The 13,033-nt window shown below is 41.2% G+C and overlaps 1 long non-coding RNA gene across 1 annotated transcript in view; it reads left to right on the top strand.

The window, feature by feature from the left end:
• Window positions 1-13,033, top strand: part of LOC134761006 (uncharacterized) — a 47,653-nt gene that overhangs the window by 2,585 nt on the left and 32,035 nt on the right. The gene's annotated exons all lie outside the window — the stretch shown is intronic.

Here is a 13,033-nt window from a genome sequence, read left to right as displayed (position 1 = left end):
CCCGCGGACCAGAGAGAGGAAGGGAACGCCAGAGCAGTCCCTGGCAACAGGGATCTGGCAGGAAAGACCTGGAAAATAAGGGGCAGGGGGGCGGAGGGGGAGATTCCTCAGGAGATGGGAAATGGGGGGCCCATTCAGACAGCGGAAAAAACGAGAAGGGAGAGTGTTAACTAGGGACGAAGATGGGAATGCGATGGCTATTTGCTTGGATTCTGAGCTAAAAATATGAAAGGGAGGGGAGAGGACAGGCTAGAATGTGAATTTCCTCCAGTTAAAAGTGAAAGTGTTTTGCCATCAGTGACAGTTGAAGGAGAGGGAGGTGGGAGGTGGTGTTTTCAACCCCCTTTCTCCCTCTCTCCCGTCCTCCCTCGGTCTCTCCTCTTTCTTTCTGCACTTTGTCCAATGAAAGAAGGCGAGTTCGGGAGGTGAAAGTTCAGCAGAAGGACAAACCCCTGTTTGCAAGGAAACAGAAACCCCGCCAGCCAGCGAGGGGTTTTCTCCCCTGTTTCTCAGAATCAGGAGAGTGTGAATGTGGGACGAGCTTCTGCCCCCTTGTCAGAGCCACTGCAGGAATGTGCAGTCGAGTCCACTTTGGGGGAAAGTGGCGGCATCAGGAACTGTGTTCTTGCCACGGCTCCTCTTAGGAAAACGCCTGGGGGCTAGCCTGTCAGTCCGTTGTTTAACACAAATTACCTGCTCTCCCAGTGATTAGTCACGTGCAAAAAGCTTTGTCCAATTCTTTGAAAAGGTGAGATTTTTTTTTTCTTTTTGCGGTTTTTGAAGTTTGGTTGAATTTAGAAATTCGAAGGAATAAACTAAGAGCCTGAATTAAATGTTTTGAAATATACATACATAAAACAAAAGACACTAGTATTTCTTTCACTTTTATCAGTACGCATAGAGAAGGAAGCAGAGTATGTGTTTCCAAAACGTGACTTGGAAAGCTGTAAGACCTCTATGTCTTCTTGTTGTTGTTGTTGTTGTTAACAGAAGTAAATTTTTTCAGACCCACCACCACAGAAGTGGCCAGACTCCCAAACCAGCATTTCCAGCTACTGGCTGGATGGTGTACACCAGGCCAATTCTTTATGAGAATATATTAAAAGTCACCCCTGTGGATTCCTACAAAGTACTTCCCCTTGCGGGGAGGGGAGAGGCTTACTATCCCTTTGGTCTTGAGACCAGCACAGTTGTAGATAATATCCTGAAAAGGTTATTATTAAATTCTTTCGGGTAATGCCCCTTTACAAATATTGTTAAACATTCATTTACAGAAGAACTTAAATCTCAATTTCAAGGGTAGCATAAGACTATCGCTTTAATTTTATTGTATCTTTCGCAAGTTAAAAAAAAATAACAAAGCCATTCGCTGATGCTACAGAATAAAAGAAAGGGAGGCTGCTAAGGTAATTTCAGCCTGGTAGAATTCACGTTGCATGCATGCTGCATAAAGTTTCACGCTATCCAGATAAGACTATTCACTGAATCTTTTAGACTAGAATCGAGACAAATAAAATGCATTTTAGCTTGCGTGGAATGTCCTAGCTTCCTAGAGGCTAGGGTTCGATGTCTTGTTTGTCAAGACATAAAGGGATTAATGACATACCTACTGTGTTCTAGACATAAAGGGATTAATAACATACCTACAGTGTTCTAGACATAAAGGGATTAATGACATACCTACTGTGTTCTAGACATAAAGGGATTAATACCATACCTACTGTGTTCTAGACATAAAGGGATTAATGACATACCTACTGTGTTCTAGACCACAGAGTGGGCACAGAGGGATGAAAAAATAAAAATTCCTGCCCTTGAGGAGCTCACAGTCTACAGCTGTCAATAATAACATCTAACATTTATTAAATACTATCACCTAGGCACTGATCTAAAAGCTTTATGTCAACTCAGTTAATACTGCCAACAACTCTTTGACATCACTGGAAATTCCATATGCTGAATTCACATGGAATTAAATGGAAATCTACAAAGTAGCCAGTCTACTGGGTCTGTAGTGGTCAACCTATTAAAAATGGTTTTTAATTTCTAAAGTACTTTATGCCAAATATAACATGTTTATGGTATATGCCTGACTGTAGAATTATAACTCAGGGGAATAACGACTTATTTAAATGTAACAGATCTATTCATAGTCTGTAAAGAACAATTCATCCTCTGATCTTGTTTTTCAGATTAAGCAGTGTGTTTATTAAAAATCATCATCATTGCCATACTAAAAAGGTCTTTAGATTGCTGCTAATCTGATTCTGCATTTTAACTGCCTTAAATTCTACATTCACTTGCAAGTGGGGGCCACAGTCAGGTTGGCAACAAGTTTTGCAGACAAAAGGAAATCCTGGTTGTAAATCCCATGATATATTGTACTCAGTTTTGTATATGATACTGTCTAATGTGCTGTGCTGCCTTATTAAAGAACTCGATGTCCATTTGGTTTACATTAGAGGGAAACTTAACTGCAGCTTAACATATTGTTCATTTTCAACACTGTCACGTTACATTCGTGGGGAGCAGATTTTAATTTCTTTATCAGTAATCAACTGGAAGTTTCTTTTTGTTAAATTAAAGCAAGAAAGGTTTTAAAATAAAGGGCATGGGGGTAGGACGCCACCTTTTGGTGATAAAACAAATAGAAATCCCTTTTGAAAACAGATGTTCCTGACATAATTTTATTTTTAATTACACCAAGGCAAAGGTGCTTGTCCCCATTTCGTTATATTTTAAGTAACAGGAGAAAAAAAAAACCAATGTAAATGCAAAATTAGCAAATTATAGTTAACTGCAGCCAAAATTTTCCCAAAGGTATCAGAATATGTTAGTCCCCTGTCACATTACTGTTGATTATATACACCAAACGTGAGCTTCATTCACCAAATACCATGTCACTAAATATATGTACATTTGGGGAACAGAAACTGGAGTGGACATTTACCACCTGATGATGTACCTGAATGCTCTTGTAAGTTTTGAGTTGAACAAAAACTAAAACCACTTAATTTAGTGTTTCTTTAACCACAGTTACCGGTGTCCTGATTTTTGCCATATCTATATAACATAACACTTCCCGAATAATTAATATACTATACTCATTGGAGGCCACTTATTATGGTAATTGTAGCAAACATTTTCATTTAAATCAACCTACTTTTAATTTTTTTCTGTTACTGCCTTAAATGGGAAATCAGTATCACCCACCATAAATTAAAAACAAGCACAGTAAAAACAAAGTCACTGATTTCTCTTTGAGGGTCAAAACAAAAATTAAAAATGATTTTTGAAAAAAGGAGGGAGAGTGGCAAATGTTGAGAAGGGTTAAGGATAAGAGTATCAATGGAATTTTTTGAATTTTTGTTTTCTCTTTTTCTTTTTTTCTGTTTTTTTTTTTTAAACAACCAGAAGGATTTAAAGTGATCGGAAGGGAATACAGTTCTCAATATGTGATTCAGTGTTATCTAATGCCATCCTAGTGCCAAGGTTCCTACACTTTAAAAAACATGGGCATAACTAAGAATATCGCATTACAGATGAGGAAGCTAAGGCCCAGGGATTTCATTTGCCCTCCAAGGCAAAATAAACTTGGTTAATGATTGGACAAGGATTAGAATCCAGGTGTCCTTTGTGGGTTTCCATCTCACTCTTTCCACTAAAGTGACCAATCCTCAGACTTAAGTGGTTTGTCTAGCTTCTCAGAAACAGCTAACCTACAGATCCCTTTACAGATCTGGGAGAAACTGAGGCCACAGAGGGTCAAGAACAAGTTCAACCCCCTGCTCACCCTCCTCTCTCTCCACCCTCTCTCCATAGATGTGGCAGACATCCAGGTGGGGGTCAACACAGCAAAGAAAGAAGGGAGGGTTGAGAAGAGAAAAGTGGATTCAGAGAGGGGAGGTTAGTAAGCGTGGGCAGACCATTCTCTAAATGAAAGCTTAAACTCAGTTTCCTTCCAAGAAGATAAAAATGGCTAATGAAAATCATGTGCTTCACAGTAAGTGGTAAGAGGAGCCCATCCTCTGTGTCCTCATGTCCCTATATGTCCACACCAGAAATCAGCAGGGGATCTCTTGTTTTAAAGTATACAATATTAACAGGCACTCTGAGACAAAACCACATTTGATAATTGAGTGGGTGGAAAAGCTAGTCAGGTAACAGGGAATGACCCTAGCTTAAAAAGTGTTTTCCCCCACAACAAAACTTAAGAGGCTCAGAGTTAAATCTAGAAACAATAGTGCTTTTTCTGTTTTTCTAACTGGAGAGTGAGACCTTAGTTACCAAGACTGCACTTGCTGCTTTTTTTTTAAGTATGCAGTTATATAAACATAAATAAATATGGCCTGCAAATATTTTTATGTTTTTCTAAATTGGTGCTTGTGAAAAGAGGTTGTGCATGACTGTACTGTATGAACATGGGTCTCAGTGGACTGTAATCCTCATAAACTACAAGGTACAGTGAACATTTGGCCAAATATCTTCAATCCAAAAAGCTGTTCTAATGCCCTGAGCATTCCCAGTGCAACGTTGGTACCTTGGAAACATGTAAAAGGAGTATGGGTGGCTCAACCCCATCTGCTACAGGTACTAGAACAATCTACAGCCTTACTATGCAAAATGAGATGTGCTGACCTGCAGAGCACCACCTCCAGGTTATGTCAAAAATGCAGAATGTCAGGCTCTACCTCAGACCTAGTGAATCAAAAATCTGTATTTTAAAAAAATCACCCAGCCAAGTCTCACACACATTCAAGTTGGACAAAGGTGATCTATAGTACATGCAGCCCCTTATACAACAGGCTGCATCTCAATATCTTGATAGCCTTAAACTATTTCACAGGCAGTCCTATAAGTCTGCCATACGTGATTCTCCAAACCGGCATCTTTTATAAACTTTGTTGGTTCCTTGTTTTTCAACCATTTGCAAAGTTAAGTCACTAAATCACCTATGCAAACCACGATTAATTCCTTTGACAATAATAGTCCGGTGACTTCTCTCTCCTGTTACCCCAAAGAGACTGCTAATTGCCCTCCAATTGTTTACCTTTGTATTGTTTTATGAGAGCTCAGAGAAAGATGGAAGATACTCTCCACCAGGCCAGAAACAAATGCCAGACAGGTTTTGAGAAGGCTGAACACATGCTATGACTACACCTTGTTAGTAGAAGGGCTTTGCTTTCTTTGTTTTGTTTTCTTTTTTTATGGAAGGGATGACGCCTCCATAATTATAGGTGCTGCTGTTTAAAACCCAGAGTGTTTTCCAAACCACTGAGGGGCCACACCTCCAGCAGCCCATGAGCCATCCTGGCTGGATTCTCTTTCCAGTTCTCTAAACAGTTCATCAAGCATTACTAGATTTACATTAAGCATAACGAGAGTAAGGGACCCCATCCAAGTATGGTTTCTTTCTGAATAAACATGAAGGACCCACAGGTAAACCTCACAGCTGAAGGTTAATTTGTATCTGTGAAGTTCTCAGAAAGACTATAGTAAAGGCCCCTCACCCACCTAACAAGACAGCAGGTTACTTTTGTAACACCCCCCCAAAAAATAATTAAAACCATTGTTTTAATACTATCCTAAGGCAGTGTAATTAAGTCTCTGAGTGAGTAATTGTGTACCTGCATTCAAAATAAGATTTCACATGTAAAGCAAAGTTCTGATTGTAATCTCCGAGGTATCTTGGCCTACATTTAGAATGCACAAGTGCCAGCTCAGCATTACAATAGCATTGTTCAGTAGAGCTGGAGACAAACTGTGTTTTATGAGAAGGGAAATGAGGCAGGTCTACCTACCTTCGGGAACAGTAAGGCTGTGTGTTCCAAACTATGGAAGATTTCAGGAGGGACTGTAGGATATTAAGCATGGTGGTATGTTGATGAGACATCTCAGCCATAAGCTTGGGATTTGTTGAGTTTTTTTAAAGTAATAGCTATAAAATAGCTATTTTATATAGCTATATAAAATAGCTATAAAACAGCATTATTTCCCCAAGATGTCCTTGAACTATTTGTAAAATTTTAAAACTATACAAAGATTAAAAATCTGATTTTCCCAAAGCTAGTATGACTCCTTTGGCCTTGGACTGGAGTTGAAGGTATTCATGGGGTCAGTTTTTACACACACGCACACACACACACACACCCATACACATGATAAATAGATATAGACATAAATCTATATGTGTACATATGTGTAAATTAGTATACATAAGTATACACACATATATTCCCTAGCTCTGTCCACTCAGAATGACTAGAAGCAATGATGATCCAATAGCAATGAGCACACCTAGCGTCCAGATCTTGGTTTCTAAATACCTTTCTCCAATACAATAAATCAGGGATCCTTGAGGAGCTAGTTAATTCCAGGGTTGGGGTAGGGAAAATACAAAATAAGGATGGAGCATCTTGTGATGGCAAAAAGTGCTGTAAAAACCCAAAACAAAATGGGGGGCGGGGGGCAGCTGTGTAGAGGCTTACTGAAAGGCCACAGGAGCCAACCCCAGAGAGCTCCCAAATGCCCAAAGTTGAGACATCCTGAGCAAGAAAAGAAGTAACAATAGTACTGGATTATAATCCACAGAAGGAAATCTATATGAATCCATACTAACGTATATATGTACCCACATGTATATGTGTATATATCTACATACATAAACAAATGACACCTCTTCCTTCCAGAAGATGGGTAGGGCTCAGCAATCTGCGTTTTAACAGTTTTTAACAGGTGCTGCTGCTGCCACAGCCTATAGAACTCAAATCAGGCAACTGAAATTTTGGAAGGAAGGAGGCATAGGCATAGGAGCTACAGCAAATTTGAGCACACAGGCCTCAGCTAAAAGTGGCAGGTGCTATTTGCTGTTACCAGGAAAGCAAGCACAGGGCGGGAAGAGCTTTTGAGTTTTCAAGGGAGGCAAGAAATCAAAATCTTTCTCAGTTTTAAAATTCTAGATGGGCAAATCAAAACAGAGCTGCAGCATCTGTCAAGGCCACTGTGCATTTGTACATTTGTCACGCTTTGCAGAAACTAAGTCCTGTGTCAGTTTAGGATGACAGGATTTGTTTCTCAAGTGAGCAGGGTGAAAACAATCAGAAGAGATGAAAAGAAACTTAGAGGGTACTCTGACTTCCTCTTAAATTCCTTCCCAAGTGTGAGTAAGTCCCCATAAGCCCCCTAAACATCCTGGGGAGGAAGGCTGGCCTACATTCTGAGTCATGGCAGCAAAGACACACATTTTCACAATACCAAAAGGTCAAACCATCACTATTTAGAAGGTGCTGTTATTTAGAAAGATTCTTGATTTCTCCCCCAGAAGAGTGAGTTCAAGGCTGGGTGCAGTGGTTCACACCTGTTATCTCCGCACTTGGGGACGCTGAGGTGGGAGGATCCCTTGAGCCCAGGAGTTTGAGACAAGTCCCAGCAACATAGTGAGACCTCATTTCTACCAAAAAATTAAAAATTGGCTGAGAGTGGTGGTGCACACCTATAGTCTCAGCTACTGGGAAGGCTGAGGCAGGAGGATGGCTGGAGCCTGGGAGGTCGAGGCTGCCGTGAGCCATGATCACACTACTGCTCTCCAGCCTGAGTAACAGAGCAAGACCCTGTCTTAAAAATAAAAATAAAACACAATTCTTTTAATTTAAAAACCTAAAAATTTTACTGGGATATTTTACTCAAGAAATTCACACGTAGGTGACCTCTAGCAACCATTATTATTACCCTCCATCTGATCTGTCCTGAAGAAAGCCAAGGAAAAGAGTTGAGTTGGTCTTTGCCTCATCTCTCCTGTGTCCACCCTTGCATACTCTTTCTGCTCAAATCAGTCCAGAGCCACATATATTAGAGTCCATACTTTCAAGGAACTTGCAGTCTAACTGGCTGAAGATACGTAGTAAATACAAAGAAGGTCGTAAGATGAATACCTTAGAGGAAGCAGAGCAGAGGAGTAAGGAACCACATTGGAGAGGGGGCATGTCAAGACAATACAGCAAGGAGTCAGTTGCAGCTGGGTCTTCCTACAGAGCTAAGATTTTGGCACTTGGGGCTAGGATAGTCAAAGAGCACTGCAAGAGAAAGTGCAGCAGCAGCAATGATATGGAATCTACAATGCACAGGACTGGTTCACAAACTGCTGCGCATTGGAATCAGCTGGAGAGCTTTACAAAGGTCGGCTCCTAGGCCCAGACACTGTGATTTAATTGACCCAGAGTCTTATCTGGGCATCAGGATTTTTAAAAGCTTCCTGGGTGATTCTAACGTGCAGTGAAGTTTGGGAACCCTTGATCTGGGTGAGTCTGAGGACAGCAGTGCACAGTTAGCTCAGCCTGTGTGAGGGGTCTTGGAGCCCTAAGTTACCCCAAACATTGTCCTTCCATAGTGACGAGTATCCTTTCCTTGAGAAAACCAGCCAATTAGGTGAATTCCCCAGAAGGGGCTAGACTGGCCTTCTTCTTCAGTGTGGCCCTCAGATACGGACCTCAGCATCACCTGGATGGAGGGGGTCATTAGTATCAGGGCTCCAGAAAAAAAGAATTGATTAATTTCTAAAAATCAGGGATCCAGGAGCCCATTTCAAACCTGCCAAATCAGCATTGGTGAGGGGCCTGGAAGTTGGCATTTTTAGAAGCTCACCGTATAGTTTGTTATGCTATACGTTGAGGTTTGGAATCCTTCTATGGAGATTTCCAATTGCCACCTACTCTGAGACTGTCTCCATTTTAAAAGGGAAGCCTTAAAAAGGGCAAGACATAAAAGAAACAAATCAAGACAGCTAAGCATTGTCAAAGATTCCTAGAAGTCATGGTGGAATTTTTCCTCAGGTTTCCACAGGTGGAAAGAGAGTCCTCATTTTCCACAGGTGGAAAGAGAGTCACAAAAAAGGTTGGTTGAATTACCTCAGAACTAGACACGGTAAGGTCTTGGTTACCGGCAGTATCTTGGGCCTTAGACATACCTGGTGGAAAATCTCTGCACCAGCACCATGCTTAACCAGTGTACCACCCTGGGCAAGTTTCTGAACATTTCCAAGCCTCCAATAACTGGACACATCTCACAGGACTGCTGAGAAGATGGAATGAGGGATGCCTGCACTGCACTTAGCCCAGGGCTGAGTGCACAGTGAATGCTCAGCAAATCTTAATGCATTCGGAAGTAGCAGAGCTTGATTCAAAACTCAGGAAGCCAGTTCAGGTCTTCTCTGGATTTCAACAGAAAGAATTCTAGGCCTTGGAGCCTCAGAAGTAGAGGAATGTTTTTATGTCTGGATTGTCTCTGTGCCTTTCAAATCATTCCACCTAGGCTGCCTGCCCTGCCCACTTCTGAAATCAGATCTGCTTCCCATTCCACAATTCTTGATGCAAGAATAAGATGGAGATACTTTGTTAAAAGAACTGGAAAACAGCAAAAGAAGACTCACCTTCCCAGGCAGGGACATCTGCATGAAGCTGAGTGGGGTTCCTCCAGATCAGAGTCTCTCAACCTCAGCACAATTGACTTGTTGGGCTGGATAAGTCTTTATTTTGAGGTGCTGTCCTGTGCCTTATAGGGTGTTAAGCATTGTAAGTATGGCACCTATCCCCCTTTGTGGGAGAAACAACCAGAAAGTCTCTAGACCTTGCCAAATGTGCCCTAGGGGGTCAAAATTACCCTCAGGCAAGAAGTACAGCTCTAGATGCCCCTAAGGCAGGCAGGCAGGCCGTAGCCTCTCTTTGGGCCACTAAAATTCCTTTACCTGGCACTGGTGTATCATTAATCTGATAACTTCCCCATAAAGAAGAGCAGAAATCAGTCTCATTTCTATCTGTAACTGAGAACTGGCTCTATACTTAACCAAATGATTTTCTTTTCATAACAGAGTGCTTAAGATGAGACTGTAACTTGAAGAGAACCTCAAGGTGGGCTCTACAGGGTGCTCAGTGGCTACCAACCCATTTTTCAGTTCTGGCAAAGCTGAACCTGTTCCATCATGATTAAGCAGACTTTATTAGAGTCCACGACTCCATAAACAATGTCAGATATGTTGTGAGCCCCATAGCTCTCAGCCTAAAAACAAAACGCAATAAAGGAAGTGGTGACAAATAGAATCATAACTTTAGGATATTGCATCTCAGGATGATGCATGGAATTTAAATTAGGCAAGAGCTTCACCTGAATGCTCTAATTAAAATTCTCCTTCTTCTGGGATGTCCAGGGCATTTGAATCTCAGGTACTGAAGGCACTAAAACTGACCAGACGGTTTATCATGTGGAGGGGTTTGTTTCTCTCACTAACTCCACCTTCTCAATACCCAGTCATCAATTCTGTGTAGGGCTCCTGAACAACTTACATTGTGTAGCTTATTGTTGCTGTTTTAGTGACAAATTATGGAAATGTCTGAATGGATAGTAGATTGATAGAAAAATTGGGGGGAAAATGTGTTTGTTTCCAAGACTTTTGCTAAGGTTGGAATTTTGATGGGTTTGCAGCTAACATGATTTCAAGAATTCAGTTTGACTTTGGCAGAACTTTCCTATGAGAAGGAGTGGGCATCAGCCAAGGCCCCTCACACAAGCAAGTCTTATGTCAATTTCATCCACTCATTCATTCAACCAATATTCATCACATGCTACTGTGTAGCAGGCACCATTCTAGATATTAAGGACAAAAGAGAAAACAAAACAAAAGATAAAATCCTTGCCCTCCTAAAGCTTACATTCTAGTGAATTTCTTGGTAATTTTTCAGTGGAACATTTTTTTAAGGAAGAAACTAGAAGCGATAACCACCAGTATAAACTGACCAGGTCAGCAGAGAGGATGTATTTTGTTAGAGTTGTCACTTAAACTATAAGAAAATACCAAACGAAACTTTTGTGGATTTTGAAGCAGTAGAGAAAATTGAAAAATAAATGAATACGAATAGTAAGATGGTAGTTCAGAACTTAACTACAAAGAAGTTTGAAGGTTAATTTATCAACAGTGGAAAAATCAGTCCACTATGATCTGTGTCCCCAGCTTAGCTAGAAGAAAGGCATAGGTCCTAGAAAGATTCAGAAAACAAAACGATGCCAAGATTTTTGGAGGGGAGGAGGGAGAGAGAGAAAAAAACAGAGAGCGAGAGAGAGGGGGCACATCTCTTAGTGGCAAGTTATCTGTGACATTCCATTGGAAAGAGTTCTAGGCCCAAGGAGAAATGGAGGAATGAAGATTATGATACTGGCATCCCTACAAGGCTCCGATTGGAACAACAAAACCAGCCTTTCCTCCAGGCAACAGAAAACAGCCTCTTCTGGATGCAGAATAGCAGAAGGTAGAAGGGGCCAATCCAATCTTCTCTGGTCGTTCCAGCAGGTGCTGGGGCAACATGAAATCTCATGCTCGAGGGGAACAAATTGTGTATTTTTTGGGTCAGAATTCAAAAGTGAAAATTCTGGAGAAGAGATGATAATGGTCTGTGTAATTTATATGGTCATTCCCAAGGAAGCAGCAGCATCTGTGCTCCAAAAGAATCAAGCACGGCTGGCCTGCTGTTTGCCTCATGGATCTTTGCGCTGGCTGAAAGGTCACATGTGTCTGAATGTTTGGAAGCGTATTACCCAGTTGTTTGTTTGTTTCTATCTTCCCTTTAAACAGTTTGGTCTCCTTCTGGGGAAAAGAAATAATGTGAACAGAGCAAACACACACACGCTCTGAAAAATGCTCTGCCCCGGAATGCAATAAAGCCAGGTTTTTCTAGGGCAAGGAGAATCTTAAAGAGGAAGACCTTAGCTTTTCTCACAGTTTCATTTCATGCTGAGTCCTGAATAATATGTTAAAAAAAAAAATTACAGTAGTGCTTCAGCTATGTAGCAATGCTAAAATTGGCTTCCCTGGTTTACAATGAAAGAAAATATAGTTAAGAATTCCATCTTGTCTAGTGTCCTTACAAATTCCTCTGTCTAAAATTCACCTATGTCAGGATTGCCTCATTGAGGATAATATTATTTTATGCCTACTTTGTGTATTTGTGATATAATTATTCTATGCCTTATGCGCTGTGCCAGAGCATTGAAGCCTTCACCTTGCTGGCATAGTCTTCCTCAAGCTCTCTACAGGGCTAGTTCTTCCTCGGGCTAGTTCTTCCTCACCCTACAGGTCTCAGCTTAAATGTCACATCCTGCTTTCCTCTCCTCCTCCTTCAAAATTAATATCTAAAATCCCAGCTTGTTTCTTGATTTATGCATTTATTGTCTGTCTTCCCTAGAAGTAAGCTCCATGAGACCAGAGACCTATTTTGTTCATTGCACATTCCTCGGTGGCAGACAGTAAGCACTTAAATATTTGAGCAAATGAATGAACAAACGAATGATGAAGTGACAAGATCGCTCTGCCATCCCGGAGACCCTGTGTCCTTTGTCCTTTCTTTCCTTGACATGATATAATGATAATGACACTGAATTCAGAAATGAGAGATTCTAGTAGAAATGAAGGCTCCAATGACAAGAATGTGGGCATGTTGTACAGGGGTTTATAGAAGCCACCGAGAGATGTGGGAGGAGTTCTAAGGAAGCAGGCTGAAGATTATGATACTGGCATCCCTACAAGGCTCCAATTGGAATGTCTGGCAGGGGGTTGGGGGTGAGGGGGAGTGTCTGAAGCCATCCTCAGGGTCCCCACTCACCTGGAAGTCCACCAGTGCCTGGTCCTACATGACAGGACAAAGGGCAAAACCTGAAGAGAGGCTTGGGCCTTTGGTGAACTCTGTGTCTCTTGGTTCAGCATATGTACTTACACATGTTCTTTTAGACATAAAGGTTCAGCTGGACTCCAGAGTCACCAAGACCTTTTAGTTATGTGAGCAGACAGATACACAGAAGATCTTTCAGAGTTACTTAAAATTGGAAACATATGCCATAGGGAATAAAGCCAGGCAAATATCATATTCAGAATTGAAACACATAATGCATAACTATAAAATAATGCAAATGTCACACACACACACACACACACACACACACACCCTGAATTTATGCTTCCATGTGTGTGTAGTACATTTGAAAGTAGTCACCT

The sequence above is a fragment of the Pongo abelii genome, chromosome 2 (assembly GCF_028885655.2).
Source record: "Pongo abelii isolate AG06213 chromosome 2, NHGRI_mPonAbe1-v2.0_pri, whole genome shotgun sequence".
NCBI classification, from domain to species: Eukaryota; Metazoa; Chordata; class Mammalia; order Primates; family Hominidae; genus Pongo; species Pongo abelii.
Note: the sequence above shows the minus strand (reverse complement) of the source record. Positions and strands in the feature narration are given on the sequence as shown.